General features: G+C 46.4%; 1 long non-coding RNA gene across 1 annotated transcript in view; it reads right to left on the reverse strand.

Annotated features, from left to right (window-relative positions):
* The window catches only part of LOC137560480 (uncharacterized), a 52640-nt gene extending 37249 nt beyond the window's left edge, over positions 1–15391 (reverse strand). The window contains exon 1 of the long non-coding RNA XR_011029829.1: positions 15218–15391. This is a non-coding gene — a long non-coding RNA (uncharacterized lncRNA). The remainder of the gene's footprint in view (positions 1–15217) is intronic.
* Positions 15392–16249: the final 858 nt, after the last annotated feature.

Raw genomic sequence — 16249 nt, forward strand, 5'->3', positions numbered from 1 at the left:
TGAAAATTCATCTGGCTGTAACAACAATGGCTGTGCATCAGTGATTTCACCACTAAATAATTCTTGCGAAGTGTCAAATGCAGCGGAAGTGGTGCTAGTAGTAGCGCTGGTGGCTGAGCAAGATGAGGTGTTCTGTGTCGCTAAATACTCAACCACGTCCTGACAATCTTGGGAGGTGATGGGACGTGCCTTCTTCCGAGCACTGTACTGTGGGCCAGGTCCACACGAAATTACATTTACACGACCTCGCGCAGACCTGCCGGGTGGCCTTCCTCTGGCTCTGGCACTACCTCTTCCTCTACCTGTTTTGTCCATATCGGGTATGCACGGAGTGGTATATCACACTGCGTGCACTCACGTAGGTAGGTGGGTTCACTTAACTGCACAGGTATGCGCACTGATGCGGTGGGTTCACTGAACAGAACAGGTATACAGTGGCGGGTTCACAGAACAGGTATGCAGTGGCAGGTTCACTGAACACAACAGGTATGCAGTGGCAGGTTCACTGAACACAACAGGTATGCAGTGGAGGGTTCACTGAACAGGTATACAGTGGCGGGTCCACTGAACAGAACAGGTATGCAGTGGCGGGTTCACTAAACAGAACAGGTATACAGTGGCGGGTTCACAGAACAGGTATGCAGTGGCAGGTTCACTGAACACAACAGGTATGCAGTGGCGGGTTCACTGAACAGGTATACAGTGGCGGGTCCACTGAACAGAACAGGTATGCAGTGGCGGGTTCACTGAACAGGTATACAGTGGCGGGTCCACTGAACAGAACAGGTATGCAGTGGCGGGTTCACTAAACAGAACAGGTATACAGTGGCGGGTTCACTAAACAGAACATGTATACAGTGGCGGGTTCACAGAACAGGTATGCAGTGGCAGGTTCACTGAACACAACAGGTATGCAGTGGCGGGTTCACTGAACAGGTATACAGTGGCGGGTCCACTGAACAGAACAGGTATGCAGTGGCGGGTTCACTAAACAGAACAGGTATACAGTGGCGGGTTCACAGAACAGGTATGCAGTGGCAGGTTCACTGAACACAACAGGTATGCAGTGGCGGGTTCACTGAACAGGTATACAGTGGCGGGTCCACTGAACAGAACAGGTATGCAGTGGCGGGTTCACTGAACAGGTATACAGTGGCGGGTCCACTGAACAGAACAGGTATACAGTGGCGGGTTCACTAAACAGAACAGGTATACAGTGGCGGGTTCACAGAACAGGTATGCAGTGGCAGGTTCACTGAACACAACAGGTATGCAGTGGCGGGTTCACTGAACAGGTATACATTGGCGGGTCCACTGAACAGAACAGGTATGCAGTGGCGGGTTCACTAAACAGAACAGGTATACAGTGGCGGGTTCACAGAACAGGTATGCAGTGGCAGGTTCACTGAACACAACAGGTATGCAGTGGCGGGTTCACTGAACAGGTATACAGTGGCGGGTCCACTGAACAGAACAGGTATGCAGTGGCGGGTTCACTGAACAGGTATACAGTGGCGGGTCCACTGAACAAAACAGGTATGCAGTGGCGAGTTCACATAACAGGTATGCAGTGGCAGGTTCACTGAACACAACAGGTATGCAGTGGCGGGTTCACTGAACAGGTATACAGTGGCGGGTCCACTGAACAGAACAGGTATGCAGTGGCGGGTTCACTAAACAGAACAGGTATACAGTGGCGGGTTCACTAAACAGAACAGGTATACAGTGGCGAGTTCACAGAACAGGTATGCAGTGGCAGGTTCACTGAACACAACAGGTATGCAGTGGCGGGTTCACTGAACAGGTATACAGTGGCGGGTCCACTGAACAGAACAGGTATGCAGTGGCGGGTTCACTAAACAGAACAGGTATACAGTGGCGGATTCACAGAACAGGTATGCAGTGGCAGGTTCACTGAACACAACAGGTATGCAGTGGCGGGTTCACTGAACAGGTATACAGTGGCGGGTCCACTGAACAGAACAGGTATGCAGTGGCGGGTTCACTGAACAGGTATACAGTGGCGGGTCCACTGAACAGAACAGGTATGCAGTGGCGGGTTCACTGAACAGGTATGCAGTGGTGGGTTCACAGAACAGGTATGCAGTGGTGGGTTCACAGCACAGGTATGCAGTGGTGGGTTCAATGAACAGGTATACAGTGGCGGGTCCACTGAACAGAACAGGTATGCAGTGGCAGGTTCACTGAACAGGTATGCAGTGGTGGGTTCACAGCACAGGTATGCAGTGGTGGGTTCACAGAACAGGTATGCAGTGGTGGGTTCACAGCACAGGTATGCAGTGGTGGGTTCAATGAACAGGTATACAGTGGCGGGTCCACTGAACAGAACAGGTATGCAGTGGCAGGTTCACTGAACAGGTATGCAGTGGTGGGTTCACAGCACAGGTATGCAGTGGTGGGTTCACAGAACAGGTATGCAGTGGTGGGTTCACAGCACAGGTATGCAGTGGTGGGTTCAATGAACAGGTATACAGTGGCGGGTCCACTGAACAGAACAGGTATGCAGTGGCAGGTTCACTGAACAGGTATGCAGTGGTGGGTTCACAGCACAGGTATGCAGTGGTGGGTTCACTGAACAGGTATGCAGTGGTGGGTTCACAGCACAGGTATGCAGTGGCAGGTTCACAGCACAGGTATGCAGTGGTGGGTTCACAGCACAGGTATGCAGTGGTGGGTTCACAGCACAGGTATGCAGTGGTGGGTTCACAGAACAGGTATGCAGTGGTGGGTTCAATGAACAGGTATACAGTGGCGGGTCCACTGAACAGAACAGGTATGCAGTGGCAGGTTCACTGAACAGGTATGCAGTGGTGGGTTCACAGCACAGGTATGCAGTGGTGGGTTCACAGAACAGGTATGCAGTGGTGGGTTCACAGCACAGGTATGCAGTGGTGGGTTAAATGAACAGGTATACAGTGGCGGGTCCACTGAACAGAACAGGTATGCAGTGGCAGGTTCACTGAACAGGTATGCAGTGGTGGGTTCACAGCACAGGTATGCAGTGGTGGGTTCACAGAACAGGTATGCAGTGGTGGGATCACAGCACAGGTATGCAGTGGTGGGTTCAATGAACAGGTATACAGTGGCGGGTCCACTGAACAGAACAGGTATGCAGTGGCAGGTTCACTGAACAGGTATGCAGTGGTGGGTTCACAGCACAGGTATGCAGTGGTGGGTTCACTGAACAGGTATGCAGTGGCGGGTTCACTGAACAGGTATACAGTGGCGGGTCCACTGAACAGAACAGGTATGCAGTGGCGGGTTCACTGAACAGGTATACAGTGGCGGGTCCACTGAACAGAACAGGTATGCAGTGGCGGGTTCACTGAACAGGTATGCAGTGGTGGGTTCACAGCACAGGTATACAGTGGTGGGTTCGCAGAACAGGTATGCAGTGGTGGGTTCACAGCACAGGTATGCAGTGGTGGGTTCAATGAACAGGTATACAGTGGCGGGTCCACTGAACAGAACAGGTATGCAGTGGCAGGTTCACTGAACAGGTATGCAGTGGTGGGTTCACAGCACAGGTATGCAGTGGTGGGTTCACAGAACAGGTATGCAGTGGTGGGTTCACAGCACAGGTATGCAGTGGTGGGTTCAATGAACAGGTATACAGTGGCGGGTCCACTGAACAGAACAGGTATGCAGTGGCAGGTTCACTGAACAGGTATGCAGTGGTGGGTTCACTGAACAGGTATGCAGTGGTGGGTTCACAGCACAGGTATGCAGTGGTGGGTTCACAGCACAGGTATGCAGTGGTGGGTTCACAGCACAGGTATGCAGTGGTGGGTTCACAGCACAGGTATGCAGTGGTGGGTTCACAGAACAGGTATGCAGCCAGACAGGAACAAGTTAAGCCTAACTAATCTTTCCCTGAGAGACAGTCTGCAGCAGCTTGCCCTACTCTCACTAACGCAGGCAGCACACGAGTGACCGTAATGGCCCTATATAAGGAGGGGTGGGGCTCCAGGGGCTAGTGTAGCCTAATTGGCTACACTGGGCCTGCTGACTGTAATGTAGAGGGTCAAAGTTGACCCTCCATGTGCATTATGGGGCGAACCGAACTTCCGCAAAGGTTCGCCTGCGGGACGCGAACGCGAACCACCGAAGTTCGCGTGGAACCGTTCGCAGGCGAACCGTTGGGCCCAACTCTACTGTTCATATCATGTATATTTGGCTCCACCCATTACCACACCCACATTTTCCGGCTGGAGTGCCTAAAAATGCCCCGGATCTCATCGGATCCTAGCAACACCCCTGTATACTAGAAAAGGATTTTATACAACACAAAAGGTAAGACAATGCGTTTCACCGGTACTCGCCCGCTTCCTCGGGTCAATTCAAAATGTTTTTCCTGTGCGTATAATAGTAGTAAGCAATGAGTGCCTCTGATAGACTCTACAGTATTTTCAAGGGGTTGTTGTACCCATCCTAGAGTCCTTCAATACTTATGGAATGATTGCAGCACATTGACCATCTCTGTCAACAGCTACTGCATTCCTGAGATACACAAATAAGCATACAATTTACATAGAATTTGCATCAACCCAAAAAGATTAGCATGTCATTGACCATCTGTACCCATCGCTACGGTGGTCCCCTGCTAGTCCAGTACGTACAGTATCTGTAAGCAGCATACATGCTGCTAATGCTGAAACATACATGAATTCTAAGAATAGAAACCAGGTTATTTATATATAGCAGTACAGTTAATAACAGAGATCTTAAAGGTCGATTGCTTCTAATAAGAATCTAACTGTAATTTATTAATGGTAATTGGTTCTGTTGCTTCTTTTACTGAGTACACAGACATATAAGATTGCTTGAGCTAAGAGTGCAAGTTTATATAATTTTGCTTATATAATTTAGAAAGTCGCTTTTTGGGGGGAAATATAAGTTGCAAAAGAATGCAGATTTTAATGTACTAATACCACTTTATGTTTATGTTTATGAAACCTGCCCCTTCCTTCCCCATCCAACTCCTGCAACCTGTTACTACCCCTCCTCCAAATACTCCTGCAGCCTGTCACTACCCCTTTCTCCAAATACTCCTGCAGCCTGGCACTGCCTTCTCCCTCCAAACACTCCTGCAGCCTGTCACTGCCTTCCACACCCAACTCCTGCAGCCTGTCACTTCCTTCCCCATCCAACTTCTGTAGCTTTTCACTATCGCTCCCTTCAAGTACTCCTGCAGCCTGCCACTACCCCTCCTTACAAGTACTGCTACAGCCTGTCACTGCCCCTCCCTCTAAATACTCCTGCAGCCTGACACTACCCCTTTCTCCAAATACTCCTGCAGCCTGTCACTGCCTTCTCCCTCCAAACACTCCTGCAGCCTGTCACTGCCTTCCACACCCAACTCCTGCAGCCTGTCACTTCCTTCCCCATCCAACTTCTGTAGCTGCTTTTCACTATTGCTCCCTCCAAGCACTCCTGCAGCCTGACACTACCCCTCCTTACAAGTACTGCTACAGCCTGTCACTACCCCTCCCTCTAAATACTCCTGCAGCCTGTCACTACCCCTCCCTCTAAATACTCCTGCAGCCAGTCATTACCCCTCCATCCACATACTCCTGCAGCCTGTCACTACCCCTCCCTTGTAAATACTCCTGCAGTCTGTCATTCTCTCCCCCCTCCAACTCCTGCAGCTTTTCACTATCCCTCACTCTAAATACTCCTGCAGCCTGTAATTCTTTTTCCTCTCTAACTCCTGCAAACTGTCATTACCATACCTCCCAACTTTTTGAGTTGAGAAAGAGGGACACTTGAGCCACGCCCCTGCCACACCCCTGATCACACCTCCAGTCACGCATACCATAAAGATTTCATAGGAAAAATATGTTGTTTTATACTTCAAGCCAAACTGATCCTTTCTATCATTTTCCTTCATAGTAACATTTTACAATTAGTAATATATCAATTTCAAGGATGGGAATAAAGTTTAGAGTCAAACAAACACATTTTTTGTAGAAAAATATATATATTTACATAGAGAGAGGGACAAAGTCCTGAAAGAGGGACAAATGAGGGTGAAAGAGGGACAGAGGGACAGGGCTCCCAAAGAGTCCCTCCAAAAGAGGGACAGTTGGCAGCTATGTCACTACCTCTCCCTCCAAAACCTCCTGCATCCTGTCACTCTCTTCTCCCTCCAACTCCTGCAGCCTGTCACTACCCCTCCCTTAAAATACTCCTGCAGTCTGTCATTCTCTCTCCCCCTCCAACTCTTTTCGCTACCCCTCATTCTAAATACTCCTGCAGCCTATATTTATTTTTCCTCTCTAACTTCTGCAACCTGTCATTACCTCTCTCTCCAAAACCTCCTGCATCCTGTCACTCTCTTCTCTCTCCAACTCCTGCAGCCTGTCACTACACCTCTCTTAACCACTTCAGCCTTCAGTCGTTTTCACTTTATGCATCCGAGTAATTTTCACCTCCCATTCATTAGCCTATAACTTTATCACTACTTATCACAATGAACTGATCTATATCTTGTTTTTCCGCCACCAATTAGGCTTTCTTTGGGGGGTACATTTTGCTAAGAGCCACTTTAATGTAAATGCATTTTAACAGGAAGAATAAGAAAAAACGGAAAAAAATTCATTATTTCTCAGTTTTCAGCCAATATAGTTTTAAAATAATACATGCCTACAAAACTCATGTATTGTATTTGCCCATATGTCCCGGTTATTACACCGTTAAAATTATGTCCCTATCACAATGTATGGCGACAATATTTTATTTGGAAATAAAGGTGCATTTTTTCCGTTTTGCATCTATCACTATTTACAAGTTTAAAATAAAAAAAAAATTAGAAATATTTCATCTTTACATTGATATTTAAAAAGTTTAGACCCTTAGGTAAATATTTACATGTTTTTTTTATTGTAATGTTTTTTGTTTTTTTTGTATTAAACATTTTATTTGGGTATTTTTGGGAGGGTGGGATGTAAGCCATAGTTTTATAATGTAAATGTGTCTTGAGTTTTATTTTTTTCACTTTTAGTTGTAGTTTTACATTTTGGCCACAAGATGGCGGCCATGAGTTTGTTTACATGACATCACTCTAAGCGTAACATACGCTTAGAGCGACGTATGGGGGACGTTACAGCCAGAAAAAGCGCAGCTTCCAAAAGAAGCTGTCGCTTTTTCAGTGGGGGAGAGGAATTAGTGATCGGGCACCATAGCCCGATTCACTGATTGCCAGGCTAACGAACCGCAGCCGGGAGCGCGCGTGCACGCGCGCGATCGGCCGCGGGAGCACGCTGACGCGCACATGGCCTCCTGGGCGTAGCTACTACGTCCAGGAGGCTAAAGTAGTTAAAGAGAAACTCAGACCAAGAAATTAACTTTATCCCAATCAATAGCCGATACCCCCTTTTACATGAGAAATCCATTCCTTTTCACAAACAGACCATCAGGGGGCGTTGTATGACTGATATTGTGGTGAAATCCCTCCCACAAGAAACTCTGAGTACTACTCCTGGCAGTTTCCTGTCTGTGACCCTTGCTGCATTGTGGGAAATTTTACAACTGTTTACAACTGCCAAAAAAACATGCAGCAGCTACATCACCTGTCAGCAGTAAAAATGTCACCATGTAATAAATGTCAGACTGTAATCAGGGATTTAAAAGATTTTACAATGGGCAAACACTGACTAAATCATTTATTAATAATTATTGTAAAAATGAAGCACTTTTTTATTACTTTTTATTACATTATTTTCACTGGAGTTCCTCTTTAAAATACTCTTGCAGTCTGTCACTACCCCTGTCTCCAAATTCTCTTGCAGCCTGTCACTACCCTTCCATCCACACACTCCTGCAGCCTGTCACTCTCTTCCCTCCAACTCCTGCAGCCTGTCACTACCCTTCCTTCCACATACTCCTGCAGCCTGTCACTCCCTCTCTCCAAATACTCCTGGAGCCTGCTACCCTTCCATCCACACACTGCCATTCACTAAGTGCTTTTGAAAATAAACAAAACCCTGAGAATCCCCCATAAGGAATGGGCTAGTCCAAAACCTGTCGGTAATGTCAGATTTCCCCTACTTACTGTAAGTGACAGCAACATAGGAGAAAAGTAATTTATAGCTCATTTTACTCAGGAAGAAACTGACTTCTTATTTTCATGTGTTTACAAGTATTTAAAATTTTACGATTTTCACGATAGTGGTCCTTTAAGACATTTGAAGCACTCTTTAGTACACATACACTACCCCTTTAAGCATGCATTTGAAAAAAAAAACACCATTGGATATGATATCAGCGTGTGAATAATAACATTTCCGCCATGCCAGTAACTTCCAAGCTGCTGTTGCCGAGCTCTTAGAAACAACGATCATAAAATACATTTATGTCTGTGTTTTCCAATAATAATAATAAACAGGATTGCGGTCCTTTAGCGTGACTGAGTGGGCGCAGTGACACGTTCATTAGCGCGAACAATGGCTGCCACTCTTTGCTTTTGTCTTTGGCTTCAGCCGTAGAAATGATCAAAAGGCCGGCCCCATCCAGCAGCTGCTGCGCCATTTGCACATATGCACGGACAATAACGCGCTCCTCAATTATGCTAATGTAAAGATTATGGCTTCAATGTATCAAGCGCCTCTTCCTTCCTGAGCAGAATACGGCTCATTTCCTTTGCCTGATGTGGAAGTTACAGTATAGAAGTCAGCAACAGCGCAGTAAATATCATAAAGGCGACCGCTGTAATCGTGAAGAGAAGACCCATGGAATCCCGGGACGCACACATTAGTGTGATGCTGGTAAGTTGGGCACAGGGAGAGCCGAAGGTAGCAACTCTGAGGGAGATGTAATTGGGAGTCTAGGGGTTGCAAGGTTCAATTTACTGACAGGATGTTTAGGCAGCGAGTCAGTAAGGCCGTATTTATACGTTTTGTACCCCTAGGCATAGGCAAATGCAGGGGGGGATTACAGCTGCCCAGAATCCCCCCTCAGACCAGGCCAGGTGCAGTGTCTGGGGACAGCACAAGTTGAGACACCAAAATACCTGCAGGCATCCTGCAGCTCACAGCACCGCCCCCTTTCCGCCACCGATCACAAATTCGAATTCGAATGTATCCGAATTTTACTCTCGAATTCGGCCGTGATCACGGGTGATAAACCCATGATCACGAATTCGGATTCAGCTACCGTCGCCCAAAACCCGCCGACTTTAAGGGTTAATAGCAAAGCCCCTTTAAATGCCAGAATCACCAAATTTGCAGGTTATGTTAAGAAGAAAAGTGGGAGCAAGGGGAATTTTTTTTTTTTCAAAAAGACCTTATACTTTTTGAGAAAATCGATTTTAAACGTTCAAAGAAAAAAACGATACATTTAAATGCCGGTCAATGACAGGTGGTGGGAAATATTTCCCAGCAGTTAATAGCAAAGGCCCCTTACATCCTAGTAATACCAAATATACAGGGTATGTTAAAAAGATAGTGGGAAACAATAATAAAAAAAAGAATTAAACATTTTTTATTTTTGGGGAATGTGGTAAATCTGAAAAAAAAATGGCGTGGGGTTCTCCCTCCCGAGCCTCTGTAACCCCTTGTCCCCCATGCAGGCTGGGATAGCCAGAATGCGGAGCCCCAGCCGAATGAATCGGCTCTGAACCATTCATGCGATTCAATACAAAAAGAACCGGCTCATTGATGAGCCGGTTACTATACCTTAGAATGCGTCCTGTGCAGGACGTATAGCTGCCGGCTCCCGCTGTCTCTCCCCACCTGCCTGCACCTGTCACCCTTACCTAAGCTGGCACCCATGGGTGCACTGGGTGCCAGCCTAGGTGAGGGTGACAGGTGAGGAGGCGGGGAGGACAGCGAGAGTCGGCGCTATGCGTCGGAAGGACGCATTCTAAGGTGTAGTATAGGTAATTCCCGTGGGAGATCTTCAATCAACTTAATTGAAGATCACAAGATAAGAGGATACTGTATACGTTGGATCATTACTGAGGATATTGCCGTGGGAACATTTTTTTTAAAGGTACAGGTAAGTATTTCTGGTTAATTAAGATTATTAAAGGACTTTTTTCGTGGTTGTGTTTTTATTTCATTTAACCCTTTGTGGAAATGGGTAAGGAGGGGGGTGGGCATCTGGGGTCTCCTTCTTAAAGGGGACTCCCAAATGCCACCATGACCCCCCCCCCAGGGAGTTGTCGCCCCCACCTCCTCCTGGGGCACCGGAGGTGGGGAAGAGGCCCTTGTCCATGGATTGGACAAGGGCTCCAGGGGGGGAGGGGGAGGCTTGGCCTCCCCTCCCCCCCAGAGCCCCCCCATTCCGGCCACTATTGCCGCTCGGGAGACTGTTAGACGGCGTGATCGCCGTCTATTTAGATTGTGGGGCGCTGCGATCAGCAGCAGCGCTGCACTGGGGACAGCCGTGTGACACGGCTGTCCCCCTGGGGGACAAGAGAGCGATCGGCTCTCATAGGCAGAAGCCTATGACAGCCGATCGCCGTAATTGGCTGGCTGTGGGGAGGGAGGGAGGGAGGGAGGGAGGAAGGGATGGGGTTTAAAGAAACAGCCTTTTTAAAAAAAAAACACAAATGAAAATATTTATGGAAAAAAAAATAAACATGGGGGAGCGATCAGATCTACCAACAGAGAGCTCTGTTGGTGGGGAGAAAAAGGGGGGGGGGGGGGGGATCACTTGTGTGCTGTGTTGTGCGGCCCTGCAGCTTGGCCTTAAAGCTGCAGTGGCCAATTTTACTCAAAATGGCCTGGTCACTAGGGGGGTTTAGCCCTGCAGTCCTCAAGAGGTTAAACACGCTTAAGCAGGATTGGAAGTGCTAGGGAAGGGTGCTGCTCCCTAAGGACTGGTGGAAATGAGAGAGGGAAAGGTGGGATTAGTGGAGGAGGAAGAGGAGGGGCTCACCATTTTGTCAGGTAGAGCAAATTTCCTGACATGATTTTACGTAACTGGTTTGCACATATGTTTTCAATTTTTCTCTCTTTGTTTTAAGTGGAGTATTTGTGTAGACCTGTCATTGCAGCCTGGCTTTAGTTCATTCCAACATTAGCAGCCTGTGTGTTATTACAGGCATTGTAGTATAGGTGGCGGTGGAGGGATTTTTATGTAGTTCGGGGGTTCCTTGGTTGGTATTATTTAGAATGTTCAGGATACGGATCAGACAAGTAGTGCCACACGTCTCTCACCCGTTGCCTTGGAGACAGTGGAGCATACAGTCAATTAATAAGTTTTATTAAATTAAAAGTTAATATTCAGTGAAAAGTTTATTTTCTGTTGAGTACTCTTGCTTTATGAAGTCATTCATATACAATTTTAAATCTTCTTTATTATTTCTTGAATGCTGTTTTCTAAAAAAAATCAATAAAAGCAAGAAAGAGGAAAAAAAAGGTTGCTTCACTTTAACTGTTAATGTGTGTGGTTTTCGGTAATGCATGCAGTGCGTTACGATGCAGGGTGGTGTTATCCCGGCCGTTATGCCGCATTGCAACACGCCACTGTGAACATAGCCTTAAAGTAAAAAAAAAAAATACAGATGGAAAAACAGGAACAAGAAGTAGTAGACAATACCTGGCTGCATACATGAAATAAAGACCCCTGGAAATGGCGCAGGGGAGGGCCGCTAGTAAAATATCAAAGTTAGTGACATTCTACTACTGCATTTTTATAGTAAAACTAGTGACCTAAGCTGTTTGAAAATGGGCTCTAGATCTGTCACCACTGCGTGCGCGCGCACCCGCCCGCCGCGCGTGCACACACGCTCGCCCGGCTGACCTGCTCGTCCTGCATCCTGTCCCAACGGCTGTCAGTGCTTGACATGCACAGTACCGCAAAAGCACTGACACACGGACAGGACGCAGGGGAAACTTGCAAATTGTTAGGTAGGATATCGGTAATATTTACCTATTTACATATTTTACTATGGCTAAACCTAATCCTACTCTCACACAGAACCCTTTTCTGGTGGTGCCTAACCCTACGACTCCCCCCCTATCCTGGTGCCTAACTCTAAGACCTGCCTGGTGGTGCCTGACCCTAAGACCCCCTTGGTCGTGCCTAATCTAAGACCCCCCCCCCTGGTGGTACTTAACCCTTAACCCTAAGAGGCTCCTTGGTGGTGCCTAAATCTAAGAACCACACAGGTGGTGCCTGATCCTTAGACCCCTCCCCTGTTGGTGCCTAAACCTACCCCCCAGTGGCGCCTAACCCTAAATCCTCCTCCTAAAGCGAATAACCCCCCCTCCTTTTCACAATGCGGCTATGAAGGTAAATTTGGCGCCTAGACATGGCCGATTAGCAGCAAGAGGGGGAAATATTTGTGCCTGGCTGCCCGCTATGCAATGCCACAATTTTGTTATCTACAAGCCGATTTTTACATCCGCAAGGCTATCCACAAATATTTCCCCCTCTTGTGCCTCCTAATCAGGCGCCTCCGGGCACCCAAATTTACCGTCATAGCAGCTGTGGTTTGCGGCAAAGAAGGTAAAATTTGGCACCCTGAGGCCCCCACCGTCATGCACCCAACTTTCCATTTTATGCCACAAAATGTGGCTTTTAAACGAACACTATCGATTAACATGTTTTTTTTTAACCTGGGATTGAGAGAGTTCCTAAAGTGCTTGTAACTAATAATGTATACAATTCACTTGCTTATCTCTTGTGTACTGTATCAAATTCCTTTCACTCTGAACTGATGGCAGTCTGATCTAATCTGAGGGCAGAGTGAGCCATGATGAGAGGGGGAATTCCCTCACAGTACATCTGTTAACCCTGTGTGTGTGAGAGAAAGTCCTGTGTCCTGTGTCTCTGATTAAGCTCTGTAGAGAGCAGAGGACATGTAAATGAAAAATACTCTGTAGTCTGATATGTCTGATAGTCTGATATGCAAAAAACAACACTGGCTTTGCATTGAAGCAAACATCCCTTTTGAGAATGATTTGTTCCAATAGAGCTAAATACTACACACAGTGAATTAAAGCTTTTGCCTCTGATATTTAACATGAAGTAGGAAAATGTTTACACGGCTACTTAGACATTATTTGTACATTGTCATTTTACAGCACTTGGTTTGATAGTGTTCCTTTAATATAGGTGCCTATGGCGGCTCTGTTTTTGCCATAAGGGCTCCTGCGCACGTTCTGAGTGCTTCCACCCGGCTTGTTTGCACACTCTGAATCACAAGACTAGCTGCCTGCCATTATTACCCTCCTGCAAGTTAAAAGTTCACATATATTCAGTGATAACTATAATAAAACCGCCGCGTTGATGCATATTTTATTATGTCGTTATTATAGCTTTTATGGTTAGAAATGTTACTGTATCGATTTTCTCCCAGTACAATACTCTCATGTTATTAGCTTTATTTATCTATCATTTGGTCTGAAAAACTATGCACTTATTTTTTTCTTTTTTTTCTCTGGTTCTTTTATGTGCGTATAGATTTTCCCGCCGTTTACCTCATGCTGAAGGTTGCCTCTCGCACACACTCCCCAACATCACTTCAAAACTTTATTTTAACTGTTGCATTCAATCAATTTGTCATTACCCGTGTTGTGCTTTACTATGCATCGATATTTTTATGAAAGCGGGGCCTTCCCTGCAGGAAATCGTTGTGTTCTTATTTATGTTCCACTCAGTGTGTATTGTTATTCTTTTATAAGTTCACCTAAGATCACTGAAACAGTCTTTTAACAGCCAAGAACATCTGCTACAAGGGCAATTATTTTTATAAAAGCCAAAGTCATGGTACTGCATTTATGTGGGGCTGCATTTATGTGGGGCTGACATGGTAAGAACCAGATACCGTGCAAGAAAGAGGCTGGGCAGTGCCCGATATCTGCTCCTTTATTCTAGCACTATTTGGTAACAAATGAAGCGTGATTTTCACATGTTGTCACTTTTCGCTGCAGCAGAGTGGGAGCCAGCATTGAGTTCCTGTAGGCGTGGTTAGGCAACCAGGTGGGAGGAGCCTCTTGCCGCTTAAAGGGGCACTACAGCGAAAAACTGTAAAATTTTAAATATGTGCAAACATATACAATTAAGAAGTACATTTTTTCCAGAGTAAAATGAGCCATAAATTACTTTTCTCCTATGTTGCTGTCACTTACAGTAGGCAGTAGAAATCTAACAGAAGTGACAGGTTTTGGACTAGTCCATCTCTTCATAGGGGATTCTCAGCAAAGCTTTAATTCTTCATAAAGATATTCCCTAAAAAATTTCACCAATTATGCCGGCCAGCGTCCCTGATCGCTACACAGTTTTTTGGCAGTTGGACAGAGCTACTGCCATTCACTAAGTGCTTTTGAAAATAAATATATCCCTGAGAATCCCCTATAAAGAGATGGACTAGTCCAAAACCTGTCACTTGTGTCAGATTTCTACTGCCTACTGTAAGTTACAGCAACATAGGAGTAATTTATGGCTCATTTTACTCTGGAAAAATTTACTTCTTATTTGTTTATGTTTGCACATATTTTAAATTTTACAGTTTTTCGCTGTAGTGCCCCTTTAACCACTTGCCGACCGCACACTCATACCGTGCGGCGGCAAAGTGGTAGCTGGAGGACCAGCGACGCAGATCTGCGTCGCCAGGTGCCTCCCTAATTAATCAGGAAAGGCCGCTCGCGCGAGCGGCCGTTTCCTGTTAGATCACGGAGCGGGTCTCCGTGAATAGCCTGATCGCGGCTCGCAGACTAAATGTAAACGCAGGAGACATTTGTCTCCTTTGTTTACAGCAGCAGCGCCGTAAGGCAGATCAGCGATCCCCGGCCAATCAGCGGCCGGGGATCGCCGCCATGTGACAGCGGACATCCTGTCACAGGCTGCACAGGACGGATAGCGTCCTGTGCAGCCCCGATCACTGGGCATGACAGGTAGGAGAGGGAGGGGGGGGAATGTCGCCGCGGAGGGGGGCTTTGAGGTGCCCCCCCCGCAACATGCCACCAGCAGGAGCGATCAGACCCCCCCTGCACATCATCCCCATAGGGCGGAAAAAAGGGGGGCGATCTGCGCGCTCTGCATGAAACCTGATCAGTGCTGGGGGCTGCAAAACCCACCCAGCACAGATCACAAAAATCAGCGCTGGTCCTTAAGGGGGGGTAAAGGGTGGGTCCTCAAGTGGTTAAGAGGAATTTTAGTGAAATGGGGAAACAAATAAATCACTACCTTAGAAAGTGAGATGTTAAAAAAATAGAAGAGAGATCAAGAAATGATTTATATTTACCATGTAATTTGTCCGTGTTGTTTGATCCACAATCAGCCTGCAGGTCACCTTCTTTACTACTGGAGTACATGACAACAAATGCCATTATTTATAACCACACCCCCTAACAATGCGATAGGCTAAAATGTTTTTGTTTTTTTATAGATATACATATGCACAGAGGGAGATACTGGTTGCTTGGCAGTTAGAAACAGCCGTTATTTCCTACAATGCACCATGGTCATGATATCACACTGTGGGAGGGGTTTCACCACAATATCAGCCATACAGACCCCCCTGATGACCTATTCCAGAAAAGTTAAAGATTTCTCGTGGGAAAAGGGAGTATCAGCTACTGATTGGGATGAAGTTCAATCCTTGTTTTAGGTTCCTCTTTAAAGGACCACTATCGCGAAAAAGTAGGCAGTCAAAACCTGACAGACCCGTCAGGTTTTTTCTCAGGAGATTCTCAGGGTGTTCTTTGTTTTTAACAGCATTTGAACTGACTGACTGACAAAATAGTGTGCAAGTAATTAGGAAGTCTGGCTGGTATCTTACTATTTTGGCATTTAAACTGCTGTTCAGGAAATTGTTGAAAACAAAGAAAACCCTGAGAATCCCCCATGAGGAGATGGACTGTCCCAAAACCTGTCAGTTCTGTCAGATTTTAACTGCCTACTTTTTTCACGATAGTGGTCTTTTAAAGAGAAACTCAGACCAAGAATTGAACTTTATCCCAATCAGTAGCCGATACCCCCTTTTACATGAGAAATCTATTCCTTTTCACAAACAGACCATCAGGGGGCTCTGTATGACTGATATTGTGGTGAAACCCCTCCCACAAAGAAATTCTGAGTACGTACTCTTGGCAGTTTCCTGTCTGTGAACCCTGTTGCATTGTGGGAAATAGCTGTTTACAGCTGTTTCCAACTTCCAAAACAGCAAGCAGCAGCTACATCACTTGCCAGCAGTAAAAATGTCACCATGTGATAAATGTCAGAATAAAAATCAGGGATTTAAAATATTTTACAATGGGCAAACACTGACTAAATC

Source organism: Hyperolius riggenbachi, chromosome 1, assembly GCF_040937935.1.
Source record: "Hyperolius riggenbachi isolate aHypRig1 chromosome 1, aHypRig1.pri, whole genome shotgun sequence".
NCBI lineage: Eukaryota > Metazoa > Chordata > Amphibia > Anura > Hyperoliidae > Hyperolius > Hyperolius riggenbachi.